Source organism: Dermacentor variabilis, chromosome 1, assembly GCF_050947875.1.
Source record: "Dermacentor variabilis isolate Ectoservices chromosome 1, ASM5094787v1, whole genome shotgun sequence".
Lineage (NCBI taxonomy): Eukaryota > Metazoa > Arthropoda > Arachnida > Ixodida > Ixodidae > Dermacentor > Dermacentor variabilis.
The window spans coordinates 16,893,091-16,910,547 of NC_134568.1; the positions used below are offsets into that span (position 1 = coordinate 16,893,091).

Genomic DNA, 17,457 nt, shown 5'->3' on the forward strand with positions numbered 1-17,457 from the left:
GAGGGTCAGCTTGCAATACATTAGCTCAGCTTTTGTACACTACACATAACCGTAAACAGCACCACTTTAGCAGAAACTATAAATATAAAAATATTGCAGTCGCTCGCTTTCCGCGATATCGGTGACGACCTCTATCATCAGCAACGTTGACATTCAGGCAAGTTAGTACTGATTTATTACGAATTAAGGGTAGCGCGACAGACAAGGACAAAGAAAGAATTGACACCACAAGCGCTTGTACAGTGTTCTGAGTGTACAGTGTACAGTGTTCTTTCACCCACCGGAGAACGCTGGGTGAAAGCTGGGGAGACCAAATCCAGTCATAATGTGTCACAAAGGCTCGCACTTTCACGGTTGCCACTATTCATAATGGATGGATGGATAGATGGATGGATAGATGGATGGATGGATGGGTGGATGATTGAGGCTGAAACCTTTGAATCGGGCGGCGGCGCGCGCCACCTAGCCTTGAATGGTACTATATGCAAGCATACCTATGTATTTACTCCTTTACTCTTGCGTTGATATTATCCACCAATCAGATAGCCTCCGTTTAGTTATTTCTACCTGTTCAAAGTCTATTTTACTTTCACTGTCTTTAAAACCCAAAGCTTTGAATAGTTCCCCGTTACATTCAACTGCAGGGTGAAGCTGTTTCCAAGCATCAGGTGTTCAGCTGTTTCCTCCTCCTCTCCATACGCCCCGCACAACAAATCTATCTCCTTGTATCTGGCTCGGTGCGTTTTAGTCCGCAGTCAGCTCGGTGCCGCCAGCGCCCTCCGGTGTCTAAAAAAACAAAAAAGAAAAACCGCGCACGCAGTCATGCGCTCCGAGTATCGCATTTCAATCGCTGAGCAGCATCTTCGTCTCGGTATATCGCGCTAGCCTGAACTCAGTACCAATTTCCGCATCCATGATAAGCAACCCTCTTTTCATTTTCGAAGCCTGTTTGTCCAAGCAAACGATAAACAGAAGCAAGACCGCAGTTTTTGTCGCCATGGTGCGAGAACACAACCAACCTGTTTGTGTTTTTTCAAAAACTACGTAAGTCACCATGTAGCGCCCCAAATGTTTATTGACCGCTGCTTCGATTTCCCTACGCTACAAATGACTCGCGAACTTCAGCATGCGCTCCTCTATCGCCTAGTCACGTCCGGAAACACGGTCGTGCAATGCTGCGCATTTTCTTGACCCAACCGATGACCATCCGAAATTATAGCGCGTGCGGCGGCGAGGTAGCAGGCCAATGCTCCTCGGATCGTGAGACGCATCAATTGTCACGGCGTCATCCCGACATCCACGCTCACTGCGTCAACCCCGCCCTCCTCGATGCTCTAGCGCTTCACCCGCGTTGCCGGAGCCAGAACGCTAATTCTCGCCCAGCACACAGCCCGAAACGTATCCCGAGCAAACGGCCGGGCCCTTATAGCCGTGCTGCCGATGGGCTGAGACGCATCGCTGCCGCCGCCAGATGAAGTCCGTGTGCGCACACATACAAGGCGGATCGTCAAAACGGCGAAGGAGTACCAGCACACACACACAACAGGCGTCATATCCGCGCCGCGAGTCGCGGGGGAGAGGGGGGGGGGGGAGAGAGGCCGCGATGCTTCATCTCCTTGGTGGGAAAAGGGCCCGCCGCGCGCGCCATAGCTTGCTGCCGGGGCCAAGAGACCTTGGCGACGACAACGACACGGCGCGAGCGGGCATCCCAAGGAGAAGGCCAGTGACAGCGCTGCCACGGCGCGGGCGTCAAGACGAACGACATTGGCGGCGTCGCCGGCTGCGCCAGACGGGTGTGTGTGTGCCAGCGCCGGAAGGCTGCAGCTGCTCGGGACGGCGAGAGAGAAAAAGCAGCGACGCCAGCGCGCTGGGGGAAGTTCAAAACTCGAAGACTACGGTTAGCAATAAATGAGCCTCCTCGACAGTTTCCACCGGTAAGCGTCGCTGGAGCGCGGGGGCTCGTCGCTGCAGCAACGCCGCGACTTGCGCGCGCTGAACGCCGCGGCCCCCTCTCGTCGAGAGTGCGCCTTTCACTAAGAGTTGTGCGAGCAACGCTTAGCGCTGTTCATAGTCTGGGTATAACGCAGGCTTTGGAAGAAAAAAAAAAGCTAGATTTGCTTCGGAAAATAATTTTAGAAACACTCCTTACGGAGGAGGGAATCTTATCATCTGCACACAGGTTTGGCCTCGCAGAAAACAAGACCAAATTAACTTTACGGAAGATACGGAATATATATTACCAGGGATATTGCGATACCTTGCCTTACAAGAGGTTTCCCGTCGTCACGACATTCGTCTCCACATAACCTGCGACTCAGGCCCGTCAAAAAAAAACGAGTCAGAATTGACGTAAGACCGCGGCGCACCCGATATTTCAGCGTGGGTGCTTCTTCAATACGCGTTTCTTGTTTTAATCTGCGCTCCGGTATCACGAAATAGGCAGCGCATATAACAAGTTGCGTCAACACGGAGCGGAGCAAGGCGAGAGTGAAGGAAAGCGGAGACGTCGCCTTAACGGCCATATACGATGAAACAGTGCTTGGTCTCAGCGGAGCCGCGGCTGCATCAGTGAACGAAACGCGCGCCTACAGCTCGCAACCACCTCCGCGCGTCAAGTGGGTCGCGCGCCAACACCCCCGCTACCCGTTTCGCCTTCGTTAACGGGGTTGGCGAGACGGGCGGGAACCCTAGAACGCGATTTGTGGAACCAGTGACGCAACGCCACCGCCATCAGTTGCGTCACAATGGCGGCAGCAGTGCTCGCGGGTTCGCAGACGGCGTCGCAGCACCGAAAGGTCGTGCGCCTACATGCTGGAAGCGCTAAAACGCGCACCGCGACACTGCACACGAGCCTGCAGGAGCTGTCGGCCTTGCGGCGACACGTGTACTTGTACAGCACGGCAGCAGTAAGCAACGGAATGCTTCCACCACCCGCCCGTCCCACATCAGTCATCTAAGCTCAAGGTTCACCGTCTGTTCGCTCACGCAAAGAGAGAAAAAAAAAACAAGAGGAGAGGGGGAACAAAGAAGAGTCGGGCATCCTGCCCCGAGAGACACACGCGCTTTTCTTGTCGCCCAAGCTAAGTGGGGCAGGCGCCTTCTCTCCCTGCTTCCAGCGCTTTATTTTTCAGTCTACTCGTTTTGCACGATGACAACGAAGCAGTGGCAACACGGTGAAAAAGGGCGACCGTGCCCACCCCCATATAGCCAAGAATATATACCGTGCTGCACAACCCACACCAACCCATAACGGGAACAATACGGGGCGAACCCCGTCTACGCAATAAATTTAGCGGTTTTATACCACACACACACACACACACACACACACACACACACACACACACACACACACACACACACACACACACACACACACACACACACACACACGCGCGCGCGCGCGCGCGCACGAATTCCGCCCACAGCGCGAAGCAGTGACAGCCAGCGCATTTTTTACGACCAGTAACACTCGGGTGTTCAGTGCAGTGCAGGTTTCAGAAAGCGTTAGACACTAAACGACAACACTGAATCGGCTTATACACTTGGAAAGTACTCCTTCGAAACACTATTTTCATTCACTCATTTGGCGTGGTTGGTTACTATGGAAGAAAACCAATCAAAGAACCCCTTTTCTTTATTTCGCGCCGAAACCTATCGCGAGACTCAAGAGAAGTTGGACTCAGCACTGGGGGAGGGCAAGCGAGATAGACAGAAGGAATGAGGGATAATAGTAGAGTAGGCAGAGTGCGGCCCTGGGGCGCGATGGGAGATCGTTGTTCGAAACTCGCGTTCAGTTTGCGTTCAGTTTCGCCTCGCGCGAATGGCCTAGGCCGCGCCGAGTCGTCTGTGCGGCAGTTTCGAAACAGCTATATGCGCCAAGCGAGAACAGTTTCATTAACGAAACTTTGTTCGACCGTTGAAATGCGCGCACGCGGGTATAAATTTATCTCTAACATTACGTGAGAGTGCTCAGCTTCAGCCTTTCCTCGAGTCTGCGCGTAATTATGCGCCGGCGCTCACTCGAGTTGCCGTCCCGCGGACTGCTCACGAGTGCCCGAGAAACGGCTTTCAACCGATGAGCGTTGGCACAGAACAACTGTGCAGAAACCAACGACAATGATTGCCGATGTAAGCGAACAGCCGATCTCTTTCTAGATAGCTATTTGCTTTATGAAAGGAATGATGCGCTCGAAGGCGTATCATTTCAATGTTGCAGTGAGAATATTTGGTCAGCATTCCGTAAAGAACCGAACTCAGCCAATCTGAAGCGGTAGTATGGGTGGCGATACATATACGTATAAGCCGATTGGTCATATGCGTGTTGTCTCCAGGGGCGCGCGAACGCCGGCGTGGAATGCGACTCTGACGCTGCCGGAGCCCTCTCCAAAAGCAGCCGCCGCAAGGGGAGAGGGCGGCGGGAGAATAGCAGGGCTGTCCTTCCCGAGCGCTGCATCTCAACCTTCAGACGCCCCGAACACGGAGGAAGGAAAATGATAGGAGGGAGCATACCGCAACTGCGATTGAAGCCAACCTGGTGGCCCAACACGTGATCGCATGTAAAAGTTCACGGTTGGTTTTAGTGTTCCCACTCTGCAGGCAAAGCCACGGCAGGGCAGCACCGAATAACATATTCAGTGCCCTTCCACTGCGGATCACCAGCGAAGCTGTTTAGCGCACGACACATAGGTCTCCCAGAATGTTGAACAAAGGTACGAACGTATTTATTGTCCTAATCTGTGGTCATCGTGGCGATATAGCTACGCACATACATTCGCCTATCAACTCTGTTATTAATGTGTCCGTCACTTGAGACAATGAATCGCTCACACCCTCTTAAGCAATGGCTCATACGCCCGTAAACGCGGCCTCCCCATTACGACGACACAAGTGAAATTCTACGCTGGAATGATGTGCGGCAACGGAGCCAGCTATGGAAGACGACGACGACGAACGCGCGAGAAATGGCACTAGCGGGTTTGCGTGGTTGGCACCGATAATTTTTTAACAGTCCTTTCTGAAAAAAGTTGTACAATACATTCTTTCAAGAAAACATATTTGCTTACCCTTGTGCCTGGGACCTCTTTGGGTCCCACGTGTGACAAGGGTAGTTCAAGGGCGCGTTACAGGTCCCCGATCCCACAGGGGTAGGTGCCCTTGAGCTTGGACCCTTTCTGCACTATCACCCGGATCGGCCCACATATATGATGATCTGTTTTTGCCAACATCTCGGACACATCTCTTTTTCCCCAGCTATAGACAGCTTCACCATAGAAAAACTACTGGAATAGCTACTGGGAACCAATCCGTCACAGCAAATCTCGATTCTTGCTCCATGATCTCGACGCAGGAGGTCACGTGTTGTGCCACCGCTGTGGCGTCACGGAGCATCGCTTGCTAACGCTGGCTGCGTGACGTAATGCTCCCTAGGGACGTGCTATACTAATGCGGGCTAGCAAACCAGGCCGCTAGCTTGCACTGGCAAAGCGAAAATGGGAGAGGGGGAGAGGGGTGCACCTGGTACCTGGTGACAGCAACCTCGCATCGATCCCATTTGGACCATACATGACGGAGCCACGCAAAACCTCGCACATGTCGTCCCCGGTTCGCATGTGATGACTTGGCGCTAAGCTAACTCCCAGTTAAGCGCACTGGCTACAGAGAGACAGCCTCCCTGGCGCAATGCGGGGCGAAACCAATGCGGGGCACATTTCAGAGATGAATATCCCAAAACCGCGCTATAGCTCAGTGTTTTACTCAATGGGCGTACCTCGAGTGCTGAGCGCTTTCAATTCAGCAATTCTAAATTATGAGACCCACGAAACTAACTGACCTATTTAATTATTTATACAACGGGTTACAGTGCAGTCAATGGCTATAGGGCCTCCTCATCTGTTCTACGTTGTAAATATATTACTTCGAGTAATAAAATTTCATCTTATTTCAAAACAATTGACTAGTAAAATATTTGTTAAGTGGGTAATGAAACAACGCGGTATGTCGAGCAAGTCTCATCAACAACGAGCAAGAGCATGCAGTCTGCCACAGGCGATTTCTGAGGCATGTGTGCAACCTTAAAGAACAATAAAGAACACCCAGTATATAATACGTAGGAACACTAGAACTTTAATCGCGCAAACTGCATGCGCTCAGCGGCATGGGCTGTTTATTGCCCTTGCCGTGCTGCCCTCAATATTGCGCATCTCGATTAGCGCAAGCATCGGAGAAAATCAGCCCTGTGGATGCATACGTTTTGCTGAATAAATAAATAAATAAATAAATAAATAAGATTAAAAAGAATTCGTCAGTGAGCCATGCAAATAGTTCCAAAAGATTCTTTAACAATCACAATCACGCCAGTGAAGCTCGCTCAGTGATCTGAATAGAAAAGAAGGAGACGAAATACTGTCCCGCCAGCGGCAAAAAAAAATGTTTTGCTGAGGTTTTCTGAGCTAATTCACCGGTTTAATAATGTAGTACGTCACGTTGCCAGTTCTGTAATGGCATTATAAGCAAGTAAAAAATCAAGTGCTGCGCTTTCGTCTGCAAGGCAACCCTTAACCCCTACACGTTCGGTGACAAGACTGCGCTCTATTAAAAATTTATTTCTTCATCTTGCTCTACTGATAACACTACCACTACCGGCCGTTGGCGTACATGTGCATATGCCTCAAACGCCATGGCGTGGTAAGCAGCGCGGTTTATTACGGACAATTAAGGTACACGCTGAGAAATGTTGCAATCCTTACTAAGGTCCGAGTACGGGTTTACGAAGGCGCAACTAGACAAACCGCGTCAGCTTCGCGAAATCACGACAGAGTTGGCAAACCTGAAAAGCTGACACCAAATGTTCGGCGCGCAAGCAACTGCTCCGCATACACACGAAGCTAGGACGACAGAGGGGTGGCGGCGGAGTAGGTGCACTGTTGGCTTGTTCTCACTTCGCCAACGAAAAGTAAAAAAAAAAAAAAGGAGAGAGAGAGAGAGAGAGAGAGAGAGAGAGAGAGAGAGAAATAGGCAACATGGCCGACGGAAAAAAACAAAGTGTGGTCGCTCGGTAACAGCTTTACCTGGCTCGCACAAAAAGAGATGCAGAGTATAATAAGACGAAGAGCTCCACGCAAAGCAACAAAATGGACAGAAACGTGAGAATGAAGTTTTCGAGCGCGATTCCCATGGAGAGAGAATGACGGGAAGGGGCGAAAAAGCCGGAAATGAAGACTGCGCGGACCGTGCCGGCGTGTGGGCGAGAGAGTGCGCGCGCAACGGCGCCAGGGCGCAATTTTTACGACGGACCGTTAATTGCGTGCCGAGACCTGCGTTGCGCCGCTGCAGAGCCGCTGCCCGGGCTGCCACCATGGGCTGCATGCATATGGACCGAGCACGGTGATGCCGAGGCCCGGTATAGCAGCAGGAAAATTACAACGATCTGACCTTAATACACTGGCCAGTACGAAAAAAAAAAAAGCAGTATAATGTCGAACAAAAAGGAATGTGTTCTATACCGGGACGCCCCTTACGGCTCTGTATACAGCGCACGCGCCAACGTAGGGACTGCAGAAATGGCTTGGAAACTGAGACGGCTTGGGTGATAGCAGCGATAGTACCTTTCACGCAGCGAATTCTGTCGCCTCATTGTGGGACGGTGCATACACTGAAGGACTTTACCATCGCACGCCGTTGCCCATGAGTCCGAAAACTCGGTGCCCATTTTTTTAACCTATTCCTTTGTTTTTGCGCCCCTCTCCTCTCTTTCTCTCCCCAATTCCCTTCCCCATTCAGAGTAGCATGTCAGCGATGTCAGTACGCCGGCTAAAATCTCTGCCTTTCATAAAGGGTTCTCTCTCTCTAGTTTAAAACCGAAAAAAAAAGGTACGTCTAATTTTTTTTTTCCGCAATTCGTTTACAAGGGTCAGCACCTCCATAGCGCGTTACGTACATGCCTACTATTATTGTGCGATCTTTCTTTCGTATCGCAAAGCTGTTGACCACCCTATACACTTGTCCCGCCCGTTTACTCGGAACAGACGCAAACGTTTACTATATACTGTACATCGAGGTACGCGGCCATAACTACTGCATCCTTCATCAAACCGTGGGATTCTGGGCCTATGACGCAAACAGCTAAGACTGCGGAACAGGCGTAGCCTCTCGGTCCTCTGTGCGTTCTCTTCAGCACATTATGGAGCCAGAGGGCAAACAGATGAAAAGCATATGTTCAGCGAACAACGCAAGAGTGGTTCGGCCGGAACGGTCCAAATGGAGAAGCAAACATCAAATTTGGAGACTAACAGTGACGAGAGAGAGAAAGCATACACGTAGACGACGGAAACATAACCATCACTGAGGCATTCGATTCATGCAGAGAGTCGTAAATATAAGTTAGCGGCTGTAACAGCTGGATATCATAGACGAGCAAAGCTCTTAGCTGCAGGCGGATACGACGAACAAAGCACACAATAAAATCTCTCATTTCTCGGACGCACAGACAATGCATGCACACAGAACACTCGCCTATCCGCGCATTTACGAGGCTCGATCCTTTTAGGGAACACATTAATCGGAGAGATCCAGGAATGCTTGCACGAGACACAACCAATATGCCAAAACACGGCGCTCCGGCAGTTGCGAGCCGGCGAGCGGTTCCTGGATTGGCAAATTTTTACCGCTCTCCCGAAGGAACGACACGCGCGTCCAAGGAATGAAACGAAACAGAACAAGAACAGACGGGGCCACGCTTCCCTGACACGCAAACAATTTAGTTAGGCACGCACCGCAGACGAACGGCGTAGACTGGACACAGCTCAAGGAACACCTTCGATTCCGCGCGGTCGCTTTTTCCGTATAGCGAAGACTGCGAGGGTGGAGACAATAGCGTGGCGTGGCGGAGACAATAGCGCGTACACTTACTGGGCATCCCGCGCGCGCGCACGTCTAACGGGTTTGGCGGCCACTGTCCGCATATACATGGCTGCAGAAGGAGGCGTGTGCATAGCCGCGGGCAACCCGGGCGCACGCGGAAAGTCTACAGACAACCGCTCGCACGCACCGAGCTGCCGGACAGCGAGGAACGGTCGTTATCCGCGGGCCGCGGGGTGTGGGGGAGCGTTGCTTCCCACGGACGAGATGGGCGCGTCCGCGCGAGCGCCCTTGCACACCGCCGCGCTCGCGGGCCCCACGTCGCGCAGCGGCACAGTTCCGCGCGGTCCGGTTGCGCGCAGCGCCGCCAGGTGCCCGAGCATTGGGAAAAGAGGAGCCGCATACGACGCGCATCCTGAGCGCGGTGCTCGGCCGTTCCTCTCCACAGATAGCAACCAGACGTGGAACGGCCACTGCAGGCCATGGCAACAAGTGTTGCGCGACTGAACGGACACACCACCGTGTTCGCACAAGTACCATCCACCCAGATATCCTAATTTAGAGATGCGTGTGTCTGTCTGTCTGTGCCTCTGGGGCGCGCGTGCGTGCGTGCCCGAAGGCAGACGGTCTGCCACGTGATTTCCTTCCCTCGTTCATTCGAGTGGCCGTTCGTTGTGCACGTCTCAAAAACAATTCGTTCAAATGATGGACGCCACACTGTTACGCAATACTCGTGATCTTCAAATTCCAGTGCTCAGGAAAGCCAATTAGAGCAGTATAGCTGCCATACACGAGACAAGAAACATAGTGGCGCGAATAATTCTCACTGCGCTCTACGGTTTCCGTGAACGCACTTCTCGAGTAACGATGCGGCGGCACATGACACCGCTGACGTACAAACTCAGCGCGTGCACGCGACAGCATGCAAATGTGAGCGACGCGGGCGTTGAGACGTGCTGAGATGTAGCCCGCCTTCGCTTTCTCCTTCACGTGCAAACAACCGCCCTTCACGTGCGAACAACCGAGACCATAGAGCAAACCTGCAACGGTACTTACAACGAACGGGGACGGTTGAAGGCCCCCTCCGTTTGCGCGGATAACGCCGCTATATGCTGACATTCGAGAAACTTCCGTCCGATTCATGCAGGCGCGTGCTGCGCGGCGCAATAACGTTTAACACTTGTCAGCCGGTGAAAAGCGGCCACGGGAGCCAGATAAACAAGTACACGTGTCCGTATGTATGTATGTATGTATGTATGTATGTATGTATGTATGTATGTATGTATGTATGTATGTATGTACGTACGTACGTACGTACGTATGTATGTATGTAAAAGAAGAAGCGGGCAGACAAATAAAGAAAGCACATTTAACGTTTCCGCTACGTACGGCACGGCCGCTGTCTGGCTCTAATAAACCATATGTCCCACGCAATTTGTGCCAAAATTTAACAATATGCAAGTGCCACGTAGCTGCACAGAACCAAGGTAACGTTGTTTGCCGTCACCTGGTGCAAGTCAGGTTATTTTTTGTATTTATCCTAATTGCATAATTAGTTACTAATTAATCAACTTCTCAAATATTCAGAGCAAAATTGTCTATGAGAAAATTGTAGAGCGGCATGAAAAACTCCCGATACACGCTTTCTGTTGCTCAATACGTGCTACGTAAAAGTGTTTTTTCCGAGAGCGAAAGAAAGAAGACCGCGAATACACGCAAAGTGCCTCGAGCGGCCAGTCGCGCAACAATCTACACCATATATATTACGCGGTCCACAGTTAGGGGGAACCCCTGAACCTTCGGCACATACTGCCGCTCAGATTTATTGCAAAAAACCTGCACACCAATACAGCTTACACATATGGCCGAGTAAACCACCGCGTCGTCACCGATTTTTCTATAAAGAAGAAGAAAAATAAAATAAACAAAAAAAAACGCCCAATAGTGAAGCGTTTATATTATACTACACGTGCGCTGCACTATACACCGTCACTCCACGTCACGCGACCGGAATATCGCCGGGCGGAGAGTCGCGAATAAGAAACTTAACTCGACATCCCCGCCAAACCAAAAACAAATTGTCACCACAACATCACGTCAGTTTGTTGCTCAGCGAAGCCTGTCCTGTCAACGCCTTGCAGGTCAACCATAGTGGCCTCACGAGTCACGACCGTATACCCCACGAACGTCGGCTCGTTCGAGTCAAGTCACTCCACCCGAACGTTCATTTACTCCGGCCAGCTCGTAACACACTAGTGGGCATTCATCCACTATCGAGTCGTTCAGCGCAGGGGCCCTTGAGATGAGAAACCGCAGTCACGATGAACATAACCGACAACAAACGCCGACCAGATTTAGAAGCATATCTACACGGACCCTAAACAAACAAGCGCCGCTGCGCGCCAGAACGGACATTACCAAACGTACAAACACAGGTGCTTTTTCTACTCCCCTCTACATTCTTTTTCTTGCACGGGGATATCGCAGGGTAAGCGAATGATGGGAGGCTGCGAGACAAATGGCGAACTAGTAGGAGAAGCATAAAATCTCCGCTGTCTTTGGAGAAGGATTCCATTACACGGGTCCCCAAAGCCTGCTCGCCCAGATATTACGCTGTCGCGCGGTTTCCCCCGAGCGCCGCCAAATCGTTCTCCGCACGAACTGCGAGACACGGCAGAGCGCGTCACCTGATCGCTACGCCCTGCAAAGTTGTGTGGACTGCTACGGCGTGCCCGATTGGTCGAACGGGCGCGACGCTGCCGACGAGACTACACCCAATGCGCGCGCATGCCGTTGTCGGTCTTCTTTTTCCTTTGTCGTACACCTAGCAACGCGCAAGGCTACCAGCGTCGCCTGTCTGTACAGTTTTCGTTTCGGTAGTCGCTTTTGTTCTTCGCGGCTATGTAGCTCATCTCTCCCTGAGTAATTCATCACACAGAACCACAGAGGATGGGGTTGGGAGTATGCCGAGAGGGCAAAAAGCAGGAGGGACCGCAGGAAAATAAACGCAAAGGATACGACGTTCGCGTATGGGGCAGTGGATGATAAATAAATGGATGTCTGTGCCCCGTCGGTAGGGTCGCGAGGTTCGACTGACGTCTCCGTCGTGAGTTCATTCATCATGAAACGCTTCGAGATCGTTACACGTGTGAGGTGCCCATCGGGTGACGGGGGTAGAAGGAAGTCTAGGTACACCCTATAGTGCGTATATATATATATATATATATATATATATATATATATATATATATATATATATATATATATATATATATATATATATATATATATATATATATAATCTGTCGGACAGCGCCGACGATAATACCTTTCGCACGGCTGGACAAAAGAACATTAGTTTCGGAGCGTTTACGCTTGTTCACTAGGGATGAGCCCGCAATTACAGTGCCTCAGAGGAAAGCAGCCAGTGCGCCTGAATCACTCGTCTTCAACTCGTCTGCGCCGCCAAGGGATTCCGCGCATCGCGGCGAAGAGTCCCGGTGCATGGCGGGCAAGGTTTTAGTCTTGTTCGCGTTGGCTTATGCGCGCCGCGTTGTGAGGTGGGCGTGTGACTAGGGCATTGTACATTAGGCTCACGTCCAGCTAGTTAAGGAAAAGGAAGTGCCGAATGGGACCGTTTGTACTTGGCCATCGGCAGGTTTCGTAACAAGCAGTCTACACTGCTGAACGGGGTTCGACATCGATCGGTCTCCGCACCACTTTCGTGCCAGCTGTTTCGTCACGCCTGGTACGCGCACCCACCCACGGACCCCGAGAGGCACACATTTCGGCTCGCAGTGCGTGGCCGTTTATCCTGTGCACCGTTACTCGAAGAGAGAGAGAGAAAGAGAGAGGGAGAGAGACGGTGCTGCGACGCGATGATACCAAGAGCGGCAGAGAGACGCGTACGTGTTGACCCATGCCCGGGAATGTGCGTGCTGTTTTTGTTTCCGACCGGGAGCATGCGCCACCAACTTCGCAAACCCAGATGCTCCCTCGGCGACCAAATGGACGACCTCCGTGCAGCGTCTCTGGCGGGTTTTCTCTTAGCCGAACCGAGTCCACTCATTCGCTCGATGGCACCGATGTCGAAGGAGAAGGAATAAATAAGAAGAAAAGGAAGAAAAGCAGGGAGACATCACATAAGCAAGCCCACCGGCCGATCGTCTCCGGTTGTCAGTACCCGGCTGTCAGGAATCGCGCGGGTCAGGACAAGGGCGTCCGGGCTTGCGTCATGCGCCGCAGGATTTCGTGAATGCTCATTGCTCAACGTTGCAAAATCAGTCGCCCCTTCTCTCTCCTACTCTCGACGTCGTTTTGCTCGTCGTAAACTTGTTCTCTTCTTTGAACTGCCTAGTACCACTCCCAATCTCTCAGTATTTCTTTTTTTTTTTTACTATTATTTTCAGCTTTCTTTGGTTTTCTCGTCCAGACGCGGCAGCCAATAGAGTGACATTACCGGCGCAGCAGCGTGAACACCTTGAAGCGTGTTGAGTAACGCAGAGACGGGGTTGACCAATCAGTGGGCAAGCATAAAGGCGCGCGCGGTGACTCCGACAACCACAATGTATGTTGTATACGTTATGTATAGCGCCACATAACGCCGGGCAAGTTTCACGCTATATTCCATTACGCATAATGGCCATTTCTGACATATTTAATTCACGAAAAGCCCGCTCTATACGCCTCGAAACGACAGAGGTTGCGACAGACGGCTCACCGTGCGAATCGCCACCAGATAGCCACTCCTGCAACCGCACATGTCGCATTACGACTCGTACAGATTGCCGACTACGAACTGCGCAGTAGAGAGATCGTGGGCTTCCACTAACTGTTCAGCAGCCAGTCCCCGGCACTGTCAAACACAGTCCATTTCGTTGACAATTCCGAGCGTGAAAAATAACATCGGAATAAAAACAATTGGTCTCGTACGTATACGCACGTACGTATGTACACGACTCGTCGAAGGTTCCAGGGTAATCGCTGGTGCACGCGTTCCTTCCAGAAAATACTGCACGATTCGCGTCGCGCATACAATCAGATTACACACAAGGTTCAGTGACAACGGACAATGCTTGGAACGATCGATAACATTCGAGAAACTTTGGATTAATACAGGCGCGTCCTGCGCCGCGCAATAATGTTTGACACTTGTCAGCCGGTGAAAAGCGGCCACGGGAGACAGATAAACAAGTACACGTGTCCGTATGTATGTATGTATGTATGTATGTATGTATGTATGTATGTATGTATGTATGTATGTATGTATGTATGTATGTATGTATGTATGTATGTATGTATGTATGTATGTAAAAGAAGAAGCAGAAGTGGGCACACGTATAAAGAAAGCATATTTAACGTTGCCGCTACGTACGGCACGGCCGCTGTCTGGCTCTAATAAACCATATGTCCCATGCAATTTGTGCCAAAATTTAAAAATATGTAAGTGCCACGTAGCTGGACAGAACCAAGGTAATGTTGTTTGCCGTTACCTGGTACAAGTCAGATTGCGTAATTAGTTACTAATTAATCAACTTCTCAAATAATCAGAGCAAAAGCGTCTATGAGAAAATTGTACATCAACCTGCAAAACACTTCATACAACTTTCTGTTGCTCAATACGTGCTACATAAAAGCTTTTTCCAAGCCAGAAAGAAAGCCCGCGATACACTAAAAAGTGTCGCACGGTACTTTTTCGTGTCTCGCGGATTAAGCAGTAAAATAATAATAATAATGATTAAGTAACAATAAAAAACCATGCGCAAGCGCTCTACACAAATTGCTTTCTAAATACATACATACATACATACATACATACATACATACATACATACATACATACATACATACATACATACATACATACATACATACATACATACATACATACATACATACAAGCTCAATGGGACCAAGTAATTGAGGTCGAGCTACACTGCTAATTAAAGCACAGAATCCTGCGTCTTTCCCAAGAACGGCGTGAGCAACAGGTGCACTGTCCCGCAAGCTCTCGGGCTGAAATTGTGTGATATACGTGAAAGTTCGCCGCAGCTTATTAAGAACATCGGCGGAATGTCAGCAAAATATTCAACGAGAAAGCGGGCGGGCGCTTCAGGTTACAAGCCTGGGCCGGAATTACCGCCAGACGAAGTGATTAGATTCTATATACATTATACATGCGCAGAAGACAACACAACAAATAGGTCTCCTCAATAGAACGAGACGTATACACGCGCTGCACGAAAGTACGTTACCGCTGGAAAAATAGTTATTATGCAAGACTGGCCGCTGCATCATACGGATCGGCCAACACAAGTCTCCGAACGTTATGATAGATAAGGGGCGCAAGGTACAAACCACACTGAATGGTAGATCGACCGCCGGTCATGTAACACACACACACACACACACACACACACACACACACACACACACACACACACACACACACACACACACACACACACACACGCGCGCGCGCAAGTATCACACACAAATAACAAACCGAATTATCTAATTCAAGAGGCTCTGTAAGAAGCAGGACACGTCTGGCCTTAGTTGGCGGGAAAAAAACAAAATCGAAGCCCACTTTACCTCCTTGCAAGACGAGACTTATAAAGAGGGGAATAAAATACATCTACTACATCCTTGGAATTCATCTCATGTAGTTTGTATTTTGCCCCTGACCACATAGTTCGCCGAATTAACGTTGCCTTTGTTCCGCAGTACCGACAGCGTACGAGCTGCGGCCCGAGAACGTGCGTTTAGAGACAGACACCATTACGTCCCCATTAAATATAATGAGGTCGGCCCTCCCGCCGCACCCCGGGGCATGTCAAATTCGTTCCAGACGATCTCAACCGAGTGACATTTGCGGTATGAGAGAGCGCCTGCCTGAGTGACATACGACGACTGGGCGAGAGTGGACGGAAAAGCGCGAGTGAGTAGGACAGGGGGAGTGCTCGCCATCTTAGCGCCCCTAAATATTACGCCATCTCTCTCTCTCTCTCTCTCTCTCTCTCTCTCTCTCTCTCTCTCGTGTGTGTGTGTGTGTGTTTGCAGGAGTTGTGAATGAACTACTGACTCTATTATTATTCCTTTGCCCCTCTGTCGGTTTGCGGACAGCCACAGTGTCGTTTTCCACATACGAAAGGGAAAAAAATGTTTCGACACACGCCTGCGCTTCCACAGTCAAACATCGACAGGTACACAGCCGGGCGCAGTAGTACGAGAGGAAATAAGGACACAAGCAAAAGCGTCATCGATTTTAGTGGTTCCGTCGCCGACGCTTGAGTCATTTTCTATCGGAGAAGCGAAAGGCCCTGGACAGAGCGGGATTTGTCAGAAGGACGACGACAAAGGTTGGCAGATGTGGGGGATCCCGAATCTCGCGCTCCGCAACGAGAAAAGAAAAAAAAAAGAAAGGAAAGTGATGATAATCAAATAATTAAGGAAGACATCGCACGGAACGATGAGAAAGAGCGGCTGTGTACAATGAGCGACGCTTCGAAAGGAAATCGTAGGTCGCGGAGGCGAGGCTGCGCCAGCAGAAAACGATACGACCCAGCGCTATTTCGCCATAGCGGTTTATCAGCGTGCGCAGCGTTGTTTTCCTTAGTCTGGTATATACTCCTTTTACTAGTAGATCGGAGAACGGTTTTTTCTCTTCTTTTTTGTTCCATACAAATCGAGTCCACGATATGTCTGCATTCGTGCAATACTGCAGTGCATCCATTGCTTATTCATAAAGTGTATAGTGACACTTAACTCTATATTTTTCGTAATGTTAGAATGCATTCGGCGGCGTAGCGTCTCAATCTCAATGCGGACAAAGAGCAGCGATACGACAGAGATGGTGCGATATATGCAAATTCAATGCGGTACGTTCAAAGTCGCTGCCTTATAAAACGCAGCGTAATGCGCAAGTACACAATTATTAACAGATTGGCCATTTCAGCTCTCTCCCCCATACCCTTTCGCTTTCTTTTTGACTGTTTCCAAACACGAACAAAATAGCAAAGAAACCAAAACCCGCATACCTAATAAAAATTGTTACGCTGGAATGGCTTGGTAGAGCGAATTCCAACCAATCGTAATGATGGACATATCATTAGCGAAGGCGACCGGCCAATGACAAAGTGCACTACCGAACGAGAAGCTTTTCTTTTTTTTTTATTTCCCCAGAGCCGAGATAATGTCAGGATTCCATTTCAATAGCCATTCCTTGTCGCGCTTCGTTAGTGGTCAGAGCGGCGCTCCGCCACCGGCCGTTATCGACGGCATGAGCCGGCCGCGAATGGCGGGTGATAAGAGCGGCCTAGGATCGAACCCAAGAAATCGCGACATTGTAACCCACCCAGTAATGCCTCACAAAGACTGCATGCCGGATAGTAACGTGTTTCCGCCACGAAGAGGAGTTTTCCGGAACCGAGGAGGGCGGGCTGTTCTGTTATTATTCCTTCCCTCGAGACATAAAATTGCGCAATGCCGAAGGTAACGTCCCTAAAATAACCCAGTGTTTCCTAAACTGCGAGTCCGCGGCACTCGGGACGGCCAAGTGAATACATTAATGAAGCTCGTAGCAGCCAGCGTATATCC

The 17,457-nt window shown here is 50.3% G+C and overlaps 1 protein-coding gene across 5 annotated transcripts in view; it reads right to left on the reverse strand.

Moving 5' to 3' along the window:
- Nucleotides 1–17,457, reverse strand: part of LOC142575591 (rap guanine nucleotide exchange factor 2-like) — a 716,743-nt gene that overhangs the window by 236,871 nt on the left and 462,415 nt on the right. The window lies entirely within an intron of this gene.